Consider the following 14,997-nt stretch of genomic DNA (forward strand, 5'->3'; position numbering starts at 1 on the left):
AAACCATCAAAACGCCAATTTGAGACAATCGGCACGTCCGAACAACGCCAAAAACCACCGAAAATACCTCCGCCCCCTTACCCCGCGCAAGCCCGGCCCCCCAGCGAATCACAATCGCACAATTTTACAGAAATTCCTCTCGATCCGACCGCGGTGGGGGTAAACGCGTCGCACGCTCGATTCTACGGAATCGGAAAACACGTCGGGAAACAAATGAACGCGAGTCGAACGCGGGACGTTCGACTGTTCGTGTCGGTAGAGAGATCGTAGGGTGCTGTGAAAGCTCGAGAGAAGGACTTATTACGAGAATTGGTTTACTATTACTTTTTACCGGCAACGTCCTGTGTTGTTATTTTACTATATTTTCGTATATGGTGTGCTTTTTTAAAGAAGACTCTTTAATAAACCAGTGATTCGGTTGAACGTTCAAGTATTGGTGTAAAGTGTGCCATATAAACAAGACTTGATTGTGATTGAAACAAATGAAAGACTTTGTTTGAAACTTGCAGTGACATTCCTTGTTTGAGTGCCTTACTATTCGACATAGGACTTGATTTCTTAATTACGTACTTATATGTTTGTGGACAAAAACGATTTGTGAGGTTCTTGGACAATTTTGGATAAAGCAAAACTTGAAAAGGTAAGTGATTCTGATTAATCAAATTTCAAACAAAGCAACTGGTTGCAAAGCTATCCAAAATAATTAAAATACTTAAGGTAAATGTACCAGTGCTCGCCACATTAAGAAAAGTTCATAATACGTATGGTGATATATCCAAATTATATGGATTATTGCTTTTGGTAATAATTTCTTTTGTAATAATTCATTATTCTAGGTTGTATTTTTGAATTTCTCTGGCGTCAATTATCGCTATAATTATTTTTTTCTCTTAAATACACATTGCCTCAGTATTCGTCAGCCCTTAAATGTAATTGTCCCAGTTATTGTCATTATCGTGTCCGAGAAATCATCATAGTTAAATGAAATACTGTATTTATAGTAAACATGAAATTAGTATTCACTTAATACGAATAATTGTTATTTTTAAGACTTTTTTGCTCCAGTACATTTTTCGTGCACCCAGCTCTTACATTTCATGCCCTCTTGAGAATATTCTTGAGGGTTTGCTTTCTGATTGTTAGAGTTGTTTGTGTTGTCGAAATTTTTGCTTTGTAGTTTCGTTTTTTTTGTAGTTTCGTTTTTAAATGTTTTTCTTCTGAATCTCCTTCTTCAAAGTGTTCAATAATTATTTAAGTTCTGGAAAGAAATAATGAGAGGCATGTAATTTATCTATTATCCATATATTATTAATTAAGATGTTTTCCTCTGGTAGGCTTAAAACGGATTGTGGTCCCATTTTCATCGCGATAGGGTCTGTACAATAACCTTATCTCACAATGCTGTTCTTAATGGATAATCCAATATGAACAGCTTCAATCGTTTTAAGCGTGTTATCTGCGGAATATTTCAGTTTTCTTACCATATTATCTGATGATGACCAGAAATCGTCATCCCCATATCCCGGTATTCGTCATCTATAATTTACATATATTTTCTTTAAAATCCCCAAACAAATTGGGGTAACCCAAATTGGTATGACGGAGATAGAGTACGCATATTCTTACTGCTTAAAATAACACCATTAAAGATAAGGTAGTAAGACATACTAATATATAGGTACGCAATTATAATTTTTACTTCCATGCACCAATCACCGTCATATGTGCCGATTATTAGGACACCACTACTTATTAGATCTAGTAATCGGCACACGAAAATAAACTAAAAATCTTCTTTAAATCTTGTATAATCGCCTAAAGACAGAAAGTTTAATATCAGCACAGGTTATTTAATATAAAACATGATTAAACTTAATTTTGTACATTTCTAATCTATCTTAAAAATTTGGATGTCTTAACATACACGTTAAAGAACTTGCACAGAACCAACATCGTCTCAATCACATACCAAAAAGCAGGGTTGGAAAAAATCATGATTTTTTTTAAATCAAAAAAAATCAGTTTTTTTTAAATTTAAATCAGACTTTTTGATTTTAATAGAAAACGTTATTTAAATCGGATTTCCAAATAATTAGGACATAATTCCAATTAAAGTCTGATAACATTAACAATTCTCCGGCGCGTGTCATTTTCCCTCATCGGTCACCAATATATTCCGCAAAAAGTCTCTCGCTTCAGATCAAAAGGATTTTTTTTGAAATGTCACAAGAGTATTAATTTTTGTCATTTCAACGCCTAGACATAAATAAAGCACTTTTACGCCTAAGAATAAAAGTACAAAAATATATTATTAAACTGATATTAAGCGTCAATTTCAAGGAGTGTACAAATTGTTACTCGATTACGTACAAGGTATTACATTTTATATTATTTGCAACGTTTGAAATTGATGAAAAAATTATTTGTATAAAGTTTAAAAAAATATAGTATATTCTACTCGGAGTAAAAATGTACTTTTGCGCCTTCCTGTTTATGCTAGTCCGTCAAACGTACAAACTCGTCAAAAAGAGTTTAATTTTTACTCTTTACGCAATACACTATTGTTCGGAAATAGTTTTAAGTCCAGAATGAAATTAGTATTATTTATTGGCAAAGTGTAAAATACTGCAGGTCGAAATGTCACAAATTATTGATGAAGGCAGAAGTTATCTTGACCAATATACAGCTGTTTCAAAAAATATATAAAACAGCATATTTTCTGATCATTTGAAGATATAGTCTATAACATCAAAAGAATCTTTTTCTGCACTAGAGGTTGCGAATGAAATGTATTCGAACAACGTTTTTTGTCACTTGTACAGGGTGGGTCAAATTCGACGCTTTTAAAGGGAAACACCCTTTTCTATAGGAGATAGACGAAAACTAATATGGGTGTCTGGAGCTCAGTTTTCATGAAAAACATGATGGTGAAAACCGCACATCAATACCTGTTACTGTTTCGGAGTTACAGGGTGTTTTTCAAAAATGTGCATTTTTAACAAATCACTGTAACTTTTTTGCTATTGAAAATTTTGTATTTCTATGAAAACATTTCCAAAGCACCTTTTTACGTAGAATTTAATGGTTTAAGTATATTTTTTTTAAAATTAATAATTTAAGAATTATCAACAGAAAATTTGATTCTTTATATGGGACACCCTGTATATTTTTAATTTATTGAAAATAATTTAAAATTACCTTTCCAAAAATATAACACACTTGATATTTTGCTCGATTCCTCTTCGAGATATATAGAGTATAAAAATTCGCCCGCTTTAAATAAGTAGGCTTTGAACGGCACCGGCTGTAATGCAAAAAAATTCTAGCTGTGAGCATCAATTAAAACGAAAATAATATTTGCTATGAGAGATGCAGAATTTTATAACAATTTAAAATATATTTAACCAACATCAACACATTTAAACTATATCTAATAACAATAAAAATAAATAGCAAACTAAGACATGAGATTTTGCTACAAGTGTTCAACATATCGATCGTCTTCTGTTATGGACAAACGGGGCAGTTTTTGAACATTTCTCGGGGAATTCATTAACTCAGTAGGGGTGAAAGATTCCCTCTCATAACTGCTAAGTATTTCTAATTCTTGTCTAGATTATACGGAAGAATAAGGAACCTTTATTCTTCCGCAAATATATCCATAGGATTAGATTCATGGGCACTAAGTCAGGCGGCCTCGACGGCCAACGGCTGGGATCTTGGTTAGCTATTCAAATATTCTTGAAATTGGCTGCAAAAATTTGCTGATAACTTCAGCGTTCTGAGGCGGTGCGTTGTCTTGCTGGAAAAATATGTTTTCGAGTTCCATTAAGGGAATATCATCAATAATGGGTCCAAAGCCTACTGGTTAAAAGTGGCGAACTTTTAAAAATTCTGTATTTCGAAGGGGATTATAACAAAATATCAAGTGTGCTATATTTTTGAAAAGGTAATTTTAAATTCTTTTCAGTTAATTAAAAATATAGAGGGTGTCGCAAATAAAAAATCAATTTTTCTGTTGATAACTCTTAAATTATTAATTTTAAAAATATTATACTTAAACCATTAAATTCTACGTAAAAAGGTGCTTTGGAAATGTTTTCATGGAAATACAAAATTTTCCATAGCAAAAAAGTTACAGCGATTTGTTAAAAATGCACATTTTTGAAAAACACCCCGTAACTCCGAAACGGTAACAGATATTGATGTGCGGTTTTCACCATCATGTTTTTGATAAAAATTGAGCTCCAGACACCGATATTAGTTTTTGCCTATCTCCTATAGAAAAGGATGTTTCCATTTAAAAGCGTCGAATTTGACCCACCCTGTACATAAATTTCAAAATAAATCCCTGCCCTTTAGACGTCTAATGGATTCATACGAAATTACTTCAAAAATCGGTCCAACATTTTAATTGATGAATAGATATGTAGTAGGTATATGTGTTATACAAATAATTTTTATATAGTTTTATAACATTTACAATTATTTTTCGATTTATTAAAAGTATTTAAACGTTACAATAGCAACTGTAACATTTTATTTAATGAATAGATATAGGGTATATCTCTTATAGAAATATTTTTTATAGTTTTTGGTACTAATTTCATTTGTAAGAATTCATTATTCTAGGTTGTATTTTTGAATTTCTCTAGCGTTAAATATCCCTATAAATCTTTTTTTCTTTTAAGTACACATTCGTCACCCCTTAAATGCAGTTATCCCAGTTATCGTCATTATCGTGTCCGAGAAATCATCATATTTAAATGAAATACTGTATTAATAGTAAACATGAAATTAATATTTACTTATTACGAATAATTGTTATTTTTAAGACTTTTTTGCTCCAGTACATTTTTCGTGCACCCAGCTCTTACATTTCATGCCCTGGATCATGCCCTTTTGAGAATATTCTTGAGGGTTTGCTTTCTGATTGTTAGAGTTGTTTGTGCTGTCGAAATTTTATTTTGCTTTGTAGTTTCGTTTTTAAATGTTTTTCTTCTGAATCTCCTTCTTCAAAGTGTTCAATAATTATTTAAGTTTCGACAAGAAATAATGAGAGGCTTGAAATTTATCTATTATCCATATATTATCAATTAAATTGTTTTCCTCTGGTAGGCTTAAAACGGATTGTGGTCCCATTTTCATCGCGATATAGGGTCTGTACCCTTACCTCACAGAGTTGTTCTTAATGGATAAACCATTATTAACAGCTTCAATCGTTTTAAACGTCTTATCTACGGAATATTTAAGTTTACTTACCATATTATCTGATGATGACCAGAAATCGTCACCCCCATGTCCCGGTATTCGTCATCTCTAATTAACATATATTTTCTTTAAAATCCCGAAACTAATTGGTATGACGAAGACTGGTGCGCATATTTTTACTGCCTAAAATAACACCATTAAAGATAAGGTATATAGTAAGACATACTAACAAAAATAATTAATCTATACGCAATTATAATTTTTACTTCCATCATATGTGCCGATTATTAGGACACCACCACTTTTATTAGATCTAGTAATCGGCGCACGAAAATAAATTAAAACGATTCTTTAAATCTTGTATAACCGCCTAAAAACAGCTAGTTTAATATCAATAAAGGTTATTTAATATAAAACATACATGATTAAACTTAATTTTGTACACTTCTAATCTATCTTAAAAGTTTGGATGTCTGAACATACACGTTAAAGAACTTGCACAAAACCAACATCGTGTCAATCACGTACCAAAAAGTATGCAGAAAAGAATTATGACAGCTATTATAAAATGCACATGTTGAAATCTATCAAATAGTATCAAATCTGTGAAATACATTTTAATTTATTATTGTGCTATATATATAAAAATTCCTTAATGTTTGATAAAAACTGTAATGTGACAAAGAAAGTGCCGATTACTGGGACACTTGCCTTAGTTCTTAGTTAGCTATGTTCTGATAATGACAGCTTACTTTCTTAAACCTCGTATACCTAACAATCAATGGTTAATGTAACAATTATTACTGTTTACCACTAATATTCAATTTTTAAATAACAGTTATGGAATACTAATGATAACAAGAAGAATTACAAATTATCATATTATAAGTGTCTTGATATTGCACACTCTTAATTTTTCTTTAAATGTTTCCATCAAATGATATTTATTGTTATATTATATGTTAGATATATTAAATTACGTTATTAGTTGTTTTATAAAATAAGTAGGTGTAATTGCAAAATAACCCAGACAAAAAAAACAATTAGGCTTTCTGTAAACGTCCTTTGTTTGGAATTTTGATTAAACTGCAACTTTCTTTAATTGTTCGCAATAAACCTACTCAGCACACTTGATTATCGTAAATAATATCTAATAGGTACCTACTTTGGATGACTAAGTACATTTGTACAATTTACAATAAGTTGAAGACTTGAAGTAAATAATGTTGAGTGTTATATAATGAATATTTATTATAAAAGTTAATAAAAAGTCACTAAACAGAACTTATGTTTGTAAGATACTCATTGTCATCTCTTCTTGTCTAGAAGAACCTTACTGGAATTCTGCGCCTAACCAAAATAGGAACAAAATAGCCATTAAATAAAAAATAAAAAAACATGCAAGAAAAATGTATCTAAACAGTCAACTTACCAACTTAGAGACTATGAATGTATAGAAAAGAGTCCTCTATTCCGGTCCTCTATTAAATTTGTCCTCCGAAACACAATCTGAAGGAATAAATCGTCCCATTGCTGCCAAAAGTCACTAACTTACTTTTTATTACTTCCGAGAAAAATGCGTCTAAAGATGAATTGCATTGCATAAAGATGTTAGAGTTAGTAACTATTCGGTATACTGATATAACATAAATAGCCAGAAATCGTAGTTAATGATTTTTGCAATTGATTCTCCACTTCAAAACATAGTTAGTGATTGAATTTGGTTGTTCGGAAAAATGTTAGTTAGTGACTTTTGGCAGCAATAGGACGAAATAATACTTAAAGATAATGTTAATATAGAGAGATCATGGAACAATTATGTTTATATAAAAAAGATCGCTAAAATTAAAATGCAAATAATTATAAGAAATTGAAATTATGTTTTCTAAGACAGCTGGCTTTATATTTACAGAAACTACATAATATAAACATAACTAGTATAATATACTTACCCTTAAATTATAAAAACACTAATCACCCACGCTCTGAGACTCCCACCTCTTCAAAAAACTAATGTTCTTCATCTTTCCTCTAACTACGTTTACAATCCATTACTTAATTCGCATCAGCTTTACAAGAAGTTACGTGACGTGGCGTCATTTGTTACTAAATATATTATGGTAAATTCACACAAGTTTTGTGAATATGTCTACAGACATGCAATTTTATTACAAGATTGTATTTTTGATTTAAATTTAATTTTTAAAGTCACAAAACTCATTGTGAAAATAATATTGTTTAGTAATAACCATTTAATATTAATAACGGGTTTGCAAAATTACCTCTTTTGTGAAACTATGCAAAAATATCTTATTTTTACTATTCTTATTTCATCACTAGAATATACAAGTCAATGTTAATGTTGTTTCTTCACCCTAAAAAACATATTTCCAAATATAAATATAAAACCAAAAACGAATAAAAAAACAGCTGTCGTGGTAGCCATTTAATGGAAAATAAATATCCCGATCTCGCTCCGAAGTACCTATACAGGAGCGGTTCGAGGTTCGATAAACTCATCGACCCATCGAAAGATAAAGAAGTACCAGAAGGCCCGTATTCACCCGGCGAGAATAAATACCGCGTTTATGGTACAGTTTCTAATGAAAACATATAACTCGGTATCGCCATTGAATATTTCACAACCTCGCGCGGACATAGTACATTAAAATGTCCCACAAATTATTAGAAATACGGAGCGAACCACTTGAGGCGTGGGCGTGTGTATGTGCGCGCTATAGTGTGTACAGGGCGAGCCCGATTTAATCAATCTTGATACAGCTGACGGATATAGAGCTGTGTCCGATGGCTGTTCGGTTGGTTTGATTTATTTCGTTGACGAAATAGAATAATATCTCTTACATAGGTGCGTAAGATTTGTATATTTCGAAATAAAGGTAGATAAATGTGGACAAAGAACAAGAAATATTCTGAGAAGAAAAGAAAAAAAATTGATACATTAAAAAAATTGGCGCCGGGAGGCACGTATAGCCACCCATACTAAAATATGTTAATAAAAAGTTGGTAGGCAGTTCTTTTAGTTTCAAAGTAAAGGAATTTGTCCAATTTTGGTCCGCGGTTATTTCCCCTATCTGCCACCTGGGGTCGCGTCCGATGGGAGTTTGGAGTTCTCCACAGGGATTTTCTCAAAAACGGACTACGGAAACACGGCATATCTCAAAAACTGCGACTTTGACTGATTTTGATGTTATACAAATTTTGTTGCAAATATTATTCCTATTCTTAAATTGAAAACCGCGTTTCGCTACTTTCGCTAGCTACTGTAATTTTGGAGTGACGATTTTTTTAAATGTTTAACCCCAATATTTCCCTCATTTTGAGTGAAATTAAAAAAAACTTTTTTTTGCCGATCTTGAATCTTGAAAATTGAAACATTAATAAAACTTAAAAATAAAAGACCACAACATTGGACTTGGTTTGGTTGGAAATTCGTAAATTTTAATTTTTTTAAATATCAACATATCTAAAATCGTTGTGTGTGTTATGGAATATTATACACTCAGATGGCAAATAAACGCAACGGAAAAATTTTTGGTCAAGTTAAAAATATTATATTTTTTTATTTTTATAGCCCTATATTTCCACGAGTTTTTTAGCAAACTGTATATAAATATATCAATTTTATTTTGTAAACTCAGTTTATTATAAACTTTAGTATTTGACTTATTATTATACACGGTTAATCGAAGAGTTGTTTTTTACCCTATCTTTAAAACACCCTGTACAATAATTTCGTGAGCAAATTTTCCTAAAACATTATTTTTTGGTCAGAACTATGTCTCCTGAATATTTTGTTTTTTGATTTATGTCAACACATGCCTTGGTTAATTTTTAAGAGCGAAATGAACTTGCCACCAACATTTTGTAATTTTTTCAATTATCGTTAGATTTTGATGTTATTCTTCATAGTGACGAAGTGGCTTTGGTGATTATTGTTGTGTACGATTGAATATGGTTCTTATGTCGAAGATTGTGCAAAAGTCATTGATCTTGTTGAAGATGGCCGAAATTATGAATATTCGCTTGGCCCTTGAAGAAGAATGGGAAAACATATCACAACATATTTGCAGCCTCATTAACATTATGAAGCGATGTCTACAGACAGTTATAGCAGCCGGGGAAAGCAATACAAAGTATAACAGTATTTTTACAATTTTTTTGTTTGTACACTTAGTTATTACAGTCATTTTTTTTAATATCCTTAGTTTTTTTAATGTTACTAGTATTAATTAAAACCAAGCCTGTATTGTTACATTTTAACGTTTTTTTAAATTTTTAATACAGAGTTCTAATCAGTGTCGATATGACGTTACGATAATAGTCACCAAATCTCGTGATATTAAAAAATAACATCATAAAGTAATGATAATTGAAAAAAATTGCAAATTGTTGATCGCAAGTTCATTTATTCGCTATTAAAAATTAACCAAGGCATGTGTTGACATAAGTCAAAAAACAAAATGCTCAGGAAACATGGTTCTGACAGAGAAATAATGTTTAATTTAAAATCAATCACGACATTCACGACACAGGGTGTTTTAAAGTTAGGATAAAAAATAACCCTTCAATAATTAACCCTGTATAAGCCAAATACTAAGTTAATAAAAAACTGAGTTTTATGAATTAAAGTTGAAAATGGGGCTAAAAGTAAAAAAAAACACTTTAAACTTGATGAAAAAATGATCCGTTACGTTTTTTTTTGCATTTCAGTGTTTTATTTTTATTATTTCTATAGCTCAGTTTATTTATGTCATCTATATATATAATTATCATAACACAGTATGATATGCATTACGATTTACTAATTTATTATAAATAGTGTTTAAGCATTTTATGAAAATAAAACAAGAAAATGTAAATCATGCTTTGTTAAATTATGGAACAGCTTTTATTTTATAATGTCATTTTAAATGATTTTGAACTCTTTAATCAATAAGAAACGAATTAGTGATATCGCAGTTATTATTCTTCTCCAACTCAGTTTAAAATAGTGGCTAGCAACAACAAATTGTGAAAAGCTGAACAAATTAGGCAAAGAAAATAAAGTCCTCCTACTCTGGGTGCCCTCTCCAAGTAACAGCGACAGTGTCCTGTTAGAACTCCGTGACAATTCGAAGATTGTTCTTGAGGGAACTGGTCCGGCGTGGTCTAACAGACTACGCCAAATAATTAACTCATTCTCATTAGTTACTGGGACCGCCTACAGGATTGGCGTTCCAGCTAATCCTCCCCCTCTCAGTCAACTAATGATAGCCAGATTTATGCCCAAACTGGTTTAGTTTTTTAGAAGTTCTGGCATAAGTTACTTAAGCCGTAGTCTCTCAGACGACGCCGGACCGTTTGTGTAAGATTTTGTGTGTGACAAATTTTTGTAAAATATGGCTGGGCCTTCGAAAAGAGTGCGTTTAGGGGACTCTAGTTATGAAGAAACTCTATTAAAATGATATGATGAGGACTGTGACAGTAACAATATGACAATCTGCCAGACAAATGCGTTTGACAATGTCAAATATTCCACGGGAAATACACTTTACAATTGGTAGAATACTTCCAATTCCTGTACAACTAGAACACGCCCACTTAGATATTCTTATCCTAAAGTTCTTATCCTAGTTAAAGACAATGTTATGTCCTAGTTAATTATTTTTAATGCCTAGAATGTACAAATCCATTTTTAAAACATGTTTAGGAAACCAATGGACTTTGCCTCATGCTGTAACTAGAAACTTTTTCTTTAACTCCAGTTTTCTAACTTATTTTTTTTAAATATAGTACTAAAAACTTATTTCGATATTGTAATGACTGTTAGTAATTTGGTTTTATTTTTTAGAGCTTAGTAAAAACCTAATTCATTTTTTTTTCAAATTTATATGTATGTTATTGTATTTTGTACTATATTTTCTTAAAGTTTATATTAAATTGAACCCATTTTTGTCTACATTAGTTCAATAATACATAATATAATATACAATGAAATATTTTTTTTTATTTTTTAGTTTTTCTGTGTTTTTTAAACTTTTTAGAAGGCGTAGTCCTACAGACTACGCCGGACCGTTTATGATACATATCTATTACCGGACAAGTTAAGGGTCAAATCGAAGAAAATCTTTGATTAAGTAGTAAGTTCTGAGAAATTTCTTCGAGTGTATTAGAACGTTGGACGATTCCCATTCAAGATCACGAATGGAGTCTTCCAGGTTCTTGAATTTTGGTTTAAGTTGGTTTCCACTTGGGAACCAGAATGGCTCTTATCCAGTTAGTGGAGTGCTTGCTTTTTCTTTTTTTGACCCTGTTTAAATTAAAATTTAAAAAATAAATAAAATTAAGTAATTAACTTTAAACACTCAATGGTTAAACGTTCAATGGACCCATAAAGAGCATCAGCATTTTTTCCATTGTAAGCCAGTCGTAGGATATAATTTTATTTACATTTTAGCGTATATTTAAATGTCATATACCGCGGACTAACGGATAGCGGTTCTATTTGGTAGTGTGTTAACAGAATGGCAATTTTACGGCTTTTTATTGTATTTATCAATAGTAAATTGCCAGCGAAATATTTACATTCCAAAGTAGCTGTTGATTGTTTAGTTTTACGACGGTACAAGGAAACAGTAAATGAAAATTTTTATACAAAATGTGATGTTAGGATTTAATATATAAAATTAATTTAAATTTGTAGATTTCTTAAAAAATCTTTCTGGGAGTGTAAATGGGAAATTAGTAAAAAAAATCATCTTAACTTTTTTACTTTTATGTTCAGGAAGTATTCTAGGTTAGGTTGGGTAGCTAGGATTATGTCGGATCCCTCACTCGGAGGCCTTGGGCCCATTGGGATATCTCTGTTATTGTTGTACCAAACCTTCCTCTCATTCTTCCTTTGCGTTAAAGCACTTCCATCTCTTTGCAAAGTTCGCGATGTCGCTGATGTTGGCTTCTGCTGCTTCCTCTAATCCCTCCAAAAAACCTTGCACTAAAGTTTTAAAGCGTCGGTATTCCAGTGCCGGACAGTGGCACAGCAGGTGCTCTATATATTTCTTCTTACTCTCCGCATTCTCTGCAGTAGTCGTCGTTGGTTAACTTCCATCTCACGAGGTTTACTCCCGTAGGGCAGTTTCCAGTGATGACACCTACAATTATGCGTACTAGGTTCTTTTTGTGCTATAGTAGTTGTTTTATCTTTTTGCTATCTACCACTGGTCACAGGTCACAGTCTTCAGGAAGTCTTCTAGAATGTTTTCTATAATTCCTCGACAATATTATATCCAAATGCAAGACTCACGGTGCACCAGCCTGAGGAGGATACTCTCTCTATCGCTCTTGATTCTATATGTGAAAGGAACATCGGAGGAGAAGATCAGGTCAAGACAGCCAAACAATATATAATTAAAACTGTTTTAAAGTCTGGGACTACTCTAAGAAGTGTCCTATTAAAAACAAAACCGGAATCATCAAAACAAGAGAAAGAGTGCATTTACAAGGTACCTTGCGAGTGCGGCTAGTCGTATATTGAAGAGACAAAACATGCATCCTCTACATGCATGTACGACTTGACGAACATAAAAAACATATGGCGCAAAGAGATGAAACCATGAAGTCGCGTATTACAGATCATGTGTAGATTCAAGCACCACAACATAAAATGGTCAGAAACCCGGGTTGTCCACAATGAACCCCATTGGAAAAAGCGCAAATTTAAAAAGCCCGTATTCGTATCTAGCAATAATAAAATCTTTAGTAATCCAAGTATAGAAATTTCAACAATGTAGCAACCATTCATAAAACGCTCCAATGCAGGTATGCCCGGTGGACAACCACATGCTTGACTACATCCAACTTATTCGCAGGTGAATGCTCGGCTTAGTTCACACTTGAATACGGTCAGTGATCCTTCTGACCGAAACGTTGTGTTAATCAAAATAAATAAAGACAATGACAGTCCGAAATTCTTTTAGTGTCAATATCAAAACAAGAGAAAGAGTATATCTAACAGGTATCCTGTGACTGCGGTGAGTCGTATATTGGAGAGACAAAACGTACGATTTAACGAACATTAAAAACACACACATGCACAACGAGTTGAAATAATGAAGTCCAGTATTGAAGACCATATGTGGTCCAAGGCAGCACAATATAAAGTGGAGTTGTCTACAAGAAACTTCATTGGAAAACATGTAAATTTAAAAACCGGTTATTGTATCAAGCAGCAATAAGGTCATTAACAATCCAAGTAGGTATGGAAATTTCCACAATATGGCAATCACTTATTAATAGCACCAATGCTGGCATCCTCGATGGACAACCTCACGCTTGATTTAGATTACTTTACACTTGGAACTGGCAGCGATACATCTGACCAAAAAGGGGTTGATAAATTGCTGTAATTTACGTCTTGCTATACACGTTTTTGAAATGAAACTTCGTTACACGCGATAGGAGTAAAAATTCAAGGCCACGACACACGAGCTAGCGTCAAAAATGGCAACGATCTTGCAGCATCGTAACTCTGGCCCTATGTCATCTAGGGGGCTGAAACTCCCACCCTGCAAACTTGGAATCGACGTTTCGTCTTACGACGTCTTTTCGACTTACATCTTCATCAGGGTGGGACTAAGGATTTGATATTGAAGACCAATGTGGGTCCATTTCGGCATAATTGAGGACGGGCCTGCTACAGGACGACGCCATCGACGTTTCGAACCGATCGATGCCTCTAAATGGACGAAATCATCAGGACTTTTCTTAATTATGGGTCAATTGGAACCAAACTCGGCACGTGGATAGAGGTACCTGAATAGATACCTCAGACAGATAGACTAACTGACCCGTAAGAAGAAGTTTCACTTCAAATATCCGCATATAGTGCAAACACACAATTTGTTTTAATTATCTATCGAAACCTGAAAGGTAGTACTATAAGAATATTTTAATTATCTCTGTTGTTAATCAACCGAAAGTTTCACGGAAAACGCCCATATTCTATCGAAACAACAAATCCTATATATGCGGGTGTATTTCAAAACCGCCGTTTTTTTTTCTTCATACATCGAAACGTCCAACTCATGCCACAATTAAAACTTGATCTTTATCACAGCGCGGCGTATCGAAACCGAGGCACTTTCTACGTGTCGCTTGCTCTAAGACAATGTCTTAAATCCACTGGGTGTTGAACGGCAGCCGCGGCGACTTTCATTTAAATATTTTTGGAACAAAAATTAGGGTTTGGCAACCGTACGCAGATTAAAAATTAATAAATACACCCGTATGTGTCAACAATGCCGAGATAATATCGAGCTAAGAGAGAAAAAAAACGAATATAGCGTTGAACATATCGATAGCGGAATTGTTGCTTATACAGGGTAGACCAAGTTCAAGTAGTTTAGTTGTATTTATTATAATGGGTAGTAAGATTAGGTTAGATTCTTCGAGGTGTTTCTCTGCGACCTTTTCAGATATATTGTCGTCCTCTTCTGATCCTTAGGTTACATTATAAATGTGTTTAGAAGAAATATCATATATCACTGTGGTCCATGTTTTAATTGTATCTAGACTGTCAAATAGTTATTTTAGAATGAATATATTTCTAAAAAGTACTAATTTGTGTGCTTTTCCCAGAAATTGGAATAATTCTATATAAAGCAGAAGTCACCATAATCATCATTATTTTCAGCTTATTCAACCATTTCCAATTATGGTGTAGCCTCCTCACCTCATATTTAGAATTTAGATACCCTTTTTGTAATTGGGCCCATTGTTGTCTATTAG

At 32.7% G+C, this 14,997-nt stretch overlaps 1 protein-coding gene across 1 annotated transcript in view; it reads left to right on the plus strand.

Annotated features, from left to right (window-relative positions):
* Positions 1-213: 213 nt before the first annotated feature.
* Positions 214-14,997, plus strand: part of LOC115876119 — a gene marked incomplete at its 3' end in the record, with an annotated part of 62,473 nt that continues 47,689 nt past the window's right edge. The window contains exon 1 of the mRNA XM_030891811.1: positions 214-640. The remainder of the gene's footprint in view (positions 641-14,997) is intronic.

This window comes from Sitophilus oryzae, unplaced genomic scaffold, assembly GCF_002938485.1.
Source record: "Sitophilus oryzae breed Bouriz unplaced genomic scaffold, Soryzae_2.0 scaffold_1398_pilon_pilon, whole genome shotgun sequence".
In the NCBI taxonomy this organism is placed as follows: domain Eukaryota; kingdom Metazoa; phylum Arthropoda; class Insecta; order Coleoptera; family Curculionidae; genus Sitophilus; species Sitophilus oryzae.